Genomic DNA, 5939 nt, shown 5'->3' with positions numbered 1-5939 from the left:
ATTGGAATTTGAAGGAATTGAAATCCAATTCCATTTTAATGTGTTCGTTTGACAAAGAAATTGGAATCGTTTTTTTTTTAAACTAGGATGACGGTGGAAACATTTTAGTTTTTTTAGATCTTTTGTTTTTTATTTATATTTTGCGTTATGATTTTTTTATTATTATTATTTTTGAATTTTTTAGGGGTTTTCTATTAAGATAAAAAAACCCTTCAAAAAAATATTCAAAAATAATAATAAAAATTTATAACTCAAAATATAAATTAGAAACAAAAAAAGTAAAAAAAACCTAAAATGTTTTAATCGTTGTTCTCGTTAAAAAAAAAATCCAACGAATTCACTTGAAATCCTCTACATTTTGGAAGGATTTAGAATCCCTTTATTTAAAGGAATTTGAAGAAATTGAATTCCAATTCCTTGACAACCGAACACACCAAAATGGAATTAAGATTCCAATTCCAATTAAACGAACACGCCATGTCATGAGATTTTAATTCAAATTCTTTTGAATACCCATGAATTCCGTGAAACGAACCCGGCTTTAAAATATCTTAGGGGCTAAGTTGGCAGGACTTTCCCTGGCCCGTTTGTCATATATATGTCTCATTTCCACTTTCTTGGTTAGAAAGTAACAATTTAATTAGCATACATTTTAAAAAATATGCATGCATGATTCAGCCTTTTGATTTTCTTTATAAAAAAATATGCATATAACTATATTGAAGTCATAAATAATGGTAAGGCCTCTTTTAGTTCTAAGACCATCACTATCAAATATAAAGATAACAGTAAAAATTTCAACCGGTGTTTTTTCTTTCTTCTCTCATTCTCAAACTTTTTACAGGTGTCGCCCTTTTCCACATCCCTCTCCCCCCTCTCTCTCGATCATAACGAACCCTATGATTCATCTCCACACCAAAGCCTCGAAGATGGTCTAAAGAGCTAGCACATATATACCTATATCTATATGTTTGGTTCCCAGTTATTCACTAGTCTTGTCACTATGACTATTGGAAAGATCATTTGTCATTGATATGTGCATTTACTATAGCATTGTACATTTACGCAATTATTTTCAATCACAAATGGTACATGTATGTTGATCGGCATTTCCTCAAATTAGGGGGTGGGGGGAGAGAGAAATTTTCCGGGTCAATCTATATCGTTTAGATTAATACAAGATTTTAGAATGTCTGTGTTGAGGTTTAACACTCGAGCACGGCACTATAGCATTCCTAGCTAGCCATACACCCTATTTTTACAATCAAATCCGGGAATATCATACTAAAGATTATTTATCTATCGCCCATTATTGAAATCTAATTCCCATATAAAGATGCACACATAAATAAAATAGAAATTAAAAATAAATTTATAAAGTAAAAAGAAATGTGAAGAGAAGAAAACGGTCCACCAGTGGTAATGAACCTGCATATTCGCAGCAATCTCCACACCGGTACGTGCATAATCTTACAGGCCCTGGGTTCATGCTCCACCATCGTTTACATTAGCTCCAACGATGATGGTGGTGGACCCAAGATTCTTTTCATCTTACAAGGTGGATCTAGCTATTGTCCGAAAGTCGTTAACCGTTGCCGACGGCCATCTCAGCTGTGTCCTCGATGTCAATGGCAATGTCATCTTCATTATTAAAGACATAAACTTTAGCCTTCATGATCGGCATGTCTTGCTTGACGCGTCCGAAATTCCGATACTCACATTCAAGAAAAAGGTTCATTTGATTATTCATATTATGTTCTTATGCCTAGTATATATTTTTCATACCTTCTTGTATTTTCATATATAAATTAACGAATAATGAATGAAGAAATTGATCGATCGGTTAATTTGATTAATGATTAACATTGTAACCTTAATAACCCTTTGTGCTTTTGCTTTGTTTTTGGGTAACAATACATTTGATCTCCATTTATAATAGGAATATTGGTTTTAAATAATCCACACCATGGCCTATTGGTAAATATCAGTCCCAATTTTACACTTGCCTGCTGACCGTTCCAACTATTGATGTATTTGTTTTTAACGGGCCGCGACTAACGGATGTTAACTCCGTTAGTGATTTGCTGACGTGGACCTTCTTCCCAGGCCAGAAACCTGCAATTTGCCTCCATTCTCCCTAATATCGTCACACCGTCTCCGTCCCTCTTCAAAAGACATCGGAAATTAGAAAATGAAGTAGATTTCATCTTCTTTCATGGCCAATCCCTTTATACCAAACCCGATTTTATTTTCAAAAGTTTGAAATCAATGTTACACGATTTACAAAATAAGCATAGGGCTTTTGTTAAGAGGATAAAAACGAGTCGAATGATGTGTCAATTACCTCGAATGGTGCATGATTGACGAGGGTGGACTTCGCCGGAGACAACAACGGCGGCACGTCAGTTAGGTTTCGAATGAGGGGAAAGATAGAGAGAGATGGTGTAACGATATTAGGGAGAATGGAGGCGAGTTGCAGGTTTCCGGCAAGTTTCCGGCCGGAGAAGAAGGTCCACGTCAGCAAATCACTAACGGAGTTAACATCCGTTAGTCGCGGCCCGTTAAAAACAAATACATCAATAGTTGGGACGGTCAGCAGGCAAGTGTAAAGTTGGGACTGATATTTACCAATAGGCCATAGTTAGGATTATTTAAAACCAATATTCCTTTATAATATGATATCAAAGTTTTAGATGGTTTAGAGATGTGGTAAATATTTTTATGTATTTCGCTTATGATCGAACTCAAAAGAAATCCAACAAAGATTGTTTTGAGTTCGCCAATGTAGCGAGCGATGTTGGCTTGAGTTTGCTGGTCAAACGGGCGAACTTAAACCGACTTCTTTTTCATGCAAGTTTAGAGTCAAGAGAGTTACTGTTGGCTTGAGCTTGCCATGCTAATGAACTTAAACAAATATTGTCATGTTTCCTTTAGTTCGCTCATAGGTAGCGCGAACTGCATATTCGTACAACTTTCTAAATATTGACTAGAAATGCTTACCACATCATTAAACCACCTACAAATAAAACACATTACAAGCTTACATGATCTTGTTACAAGTTTTCTTGATCTCACAAACCGTAACCTAGCTTATGATAGCAATCCCGAATATTTGATGTGGTTAATTTGTTTTCATTTGTATAGCACCGGAGCATACATAGAAGGTGGCAGGCTTTCAGAAACGATAGCACAAGTGCAAAAGATTTGATATTTAGTACCAAAAAGACGTCGTTGATTCAACGGGGTACTGAACTCAGTGTGTTCCTATCAGACAACAGAGAGGAAAGTGTTGGTGATTATAAGGTCGCCGGAGACTGGAAGAAAAGATCCTGCACAGTTTACTCATATGATGGATCTACCATCCTTGCCCAGGTAACCATAGTCTAGATATACCAAACTACTTGGAACTAGTAATGAGATCAATATATTTCAGAATAAATAAGGTCTGTGCAATCTGGCCATTTTAGATATTAATAAAGGAAAACACCAAAATAGCCATTTTTACTAATTAATAAATTAGACCAAACAAGTTTTAAAAGTTTCCAAATAAACTAATATTTGACAAGTGCCCTGCCACCAAGAGAAGCAATGACACCAATCGATCCAATAGAAGGCATTACGCAGACAAAGCGAGATGAGAAAGACATCTCAAATGTCAACACGCGTAGAGATAGAAAGAGTCATTTTGAAAAAAGTGAAATTTTTCTAAGAACCAATGCTCGATAGTGTCTTTTGGCGTGGCGGATTTTATACTGACACAACAAATCCATTCACATGCGCCAAATGAAAATCTGTTGCGCCAAGTCAAACTCTACTGCACCAGCGCACTAGTGTTTGTCATTGAAAGCTTTTGATTGACTGAAACATTTTCTTAACTAAAAATAAATAAAAAAAAGTCAAATGATATTTTTGTAAAACAAAAAAGTCATGGCTATCTTGTTATTGCTATTGGTCAAAATGATTATTTTGTCATTTTCCCTATTAATAATCCTTAGTTAGGTGTAATAAAATGCAGATGCATGATAAAGATATTGATGCGTGCATCGAGTCTGATAAAGACACATATGGGATATCTGTGTCTCCAAATGTCGATTACGCACTAGTTGTCGCCCTCGTGGTGATTCTTTATGAGGTTAACAAGGATCGTAAGAAAAAGAAAATTAAGGGAAAGAAGAAGCGTGGTGGTACTAGGGAGATCAAAGATGATAATGAAGATGATGATGGCGAGGAGGAAGAAGACGATGATGAGGATGACGACGAAGGGGAAGACGAAGACGAAGAAGAAGATGATGATGATGACAGTGACTATGATTCCGATTAAGTCTTTTCGATTTTTGCTTTATTTGTAAGACGGTAAATGTTTACTAATCCGACAATGGTACTATTTTAAACTTTGTATGATCTCTCTCTATTCTAGGAAAGAATCTTATCCTACTAATTGAATTGGATTAGTGTCTCAAAATTTTGAGGTATGCCTTAACTATGGATCATGCAACGTACATTTAGAAACATACCTGCATTTGTGGTATGCTCAGAATTAGACCTTTAATCCTATTGCTTAGAGGTGTCAAATTTGGCGGGGTTGAGTGACAGGCGAAAATGGTTTATGATCAAAATAAATAACCTTTTTATTTCACTTTCAGAACTTGTTTTGAATGATCACTTTCCCTCTTTGACGAAACACCCTTTTTTTGTGTTTCAGGTATGATTACATAAAGTTTATTGTGCATCTCAATAATTAAGATTCAAACTTTTATATGTGAAAAAATATTTACAGTGAATGCCATGAGCAGTGACGGATCTAGAAAATTTTTTCACAGGGGTCGGAATAATTTTGGGTTGGTACTCAGTGAACTACCGATTTGAAAAAAAAATTTGGTTCGGTTCGGCCATTCGGGTCGGCTAAATCGGTATGTAATTTTTTTTCGGTACAGTTTGGTTGCTCCGCCCGTGTCAATTCAGGCGGGGGACATATATAAAATAAGATAATCAAACAAAATATCATTTAATAAAAAAAATACATGGATCATAATATAATAATATAAGTAACTAAATATTACTTCTTGTCGTGACTATATACATTTTAACTTAACTTAAAACCACAGTTTTCTTCTTCTTCTTTTGATTATTCCTTATTAAAGCTAGTAAAAAATCTCAATATTTACTTTTTCGTCACCTTCTTAACTTTTATGACCCATTTTTTTTAAAAGGTTGGAAATTTACTGTTATATTCATGCCTAATAAATTTTTTAGTTTTAGTTGATGTCAAGTCATGTTACATAATTATTTATTTATCTTGCTCTATAGAAAAAAATATATATCATCAACCAAAATAAAGAATAAATAGTATAGAAATAAATTAAATACAACATAGGAAACAGAAGATTTTATCAATTAAATTTATACTATTTAATATGGAAATAATAAATAACAATACTCTTTCTGACATTTACTGTGCAAGGTACTTGCCCTTTTCACATCTAAATTTTAATATTTTATTAATCTTCATCTTCTTCTATAAACCTGCACTCACCTCCGGCAACTTTCACGCATCGGAAATTTTCCGGCGAGTCCAAATTCAATCATTTCTTTCCATCTTACATTCTCACTAGTTTCACAGGGGTCGGAGTCAAAACTTTACAGGGGTCGGTCGAAATTTTAAAACATATATAATACTAAAAAAATTTTTTTCACGGGGTCGGCCGACCCCTGCGCAACCAACGTAGGTCCGCCCCTGGCCATGAGACTTTTGATCCGATTGCCCATTAAGCCAAGCATTTGCTTAGCCTTACCTGATTAACTTATGAAGACTATTACAAATATTACCAAATAATATGCATGTTTGACTAACCTTTTTTTCCCCAAGATATGTTTTTTAGTTAAGTATTGTGATCCCTAATTTAAACCATTCAAAACTTGTCACATATACTAACTCAGCA

General features: G+C 34.6%; 1 pseudogene across 1 annotated transcript; it reads left to right on the top strand.

Moving 5' to 3' along the window:
* The first annotated feature begins 1519 nt into the window (after positions 1-1519).
* On the top strand, positions 1520-4321 carry LOC143625839 (protein LURP-one-related 10 pseudogene; annotated as a pseudogene). Its single transcript, XR_013152333.1, has 3 exons — positions 1520-1732; positions 3145-3372; positions 4016-4321. The product of XR_013152333.1 is annotated as a protein LURP-one-related 10 pseudogene (transcript).
* The last annotated feature ends 1618 nt before the right edge of the window (positions 4322-5939 follow it).

Source organism: Bidens hawaiensis, unplaced genomic scaffold (genome assembly GCF_021521415.1).
Source record: "Bidens hawaiensis isolate Kalapana, Puna unplaced genomic scaffold, B.hawaiensis_p1.1 tig00004242_1, whole genome shotgun sequence".
Lineage (NCBI taxonomy): Eukaryota > Viridiplantae > Streptophyta > Magnoliopsida > Asterales > Asteraceae > Bidens > Bidens hawaiensis.
Note: the sequence above shows the minus strand (reverse complement) of the source record. Positions and strands in the feature narration are given on the sequence as shown.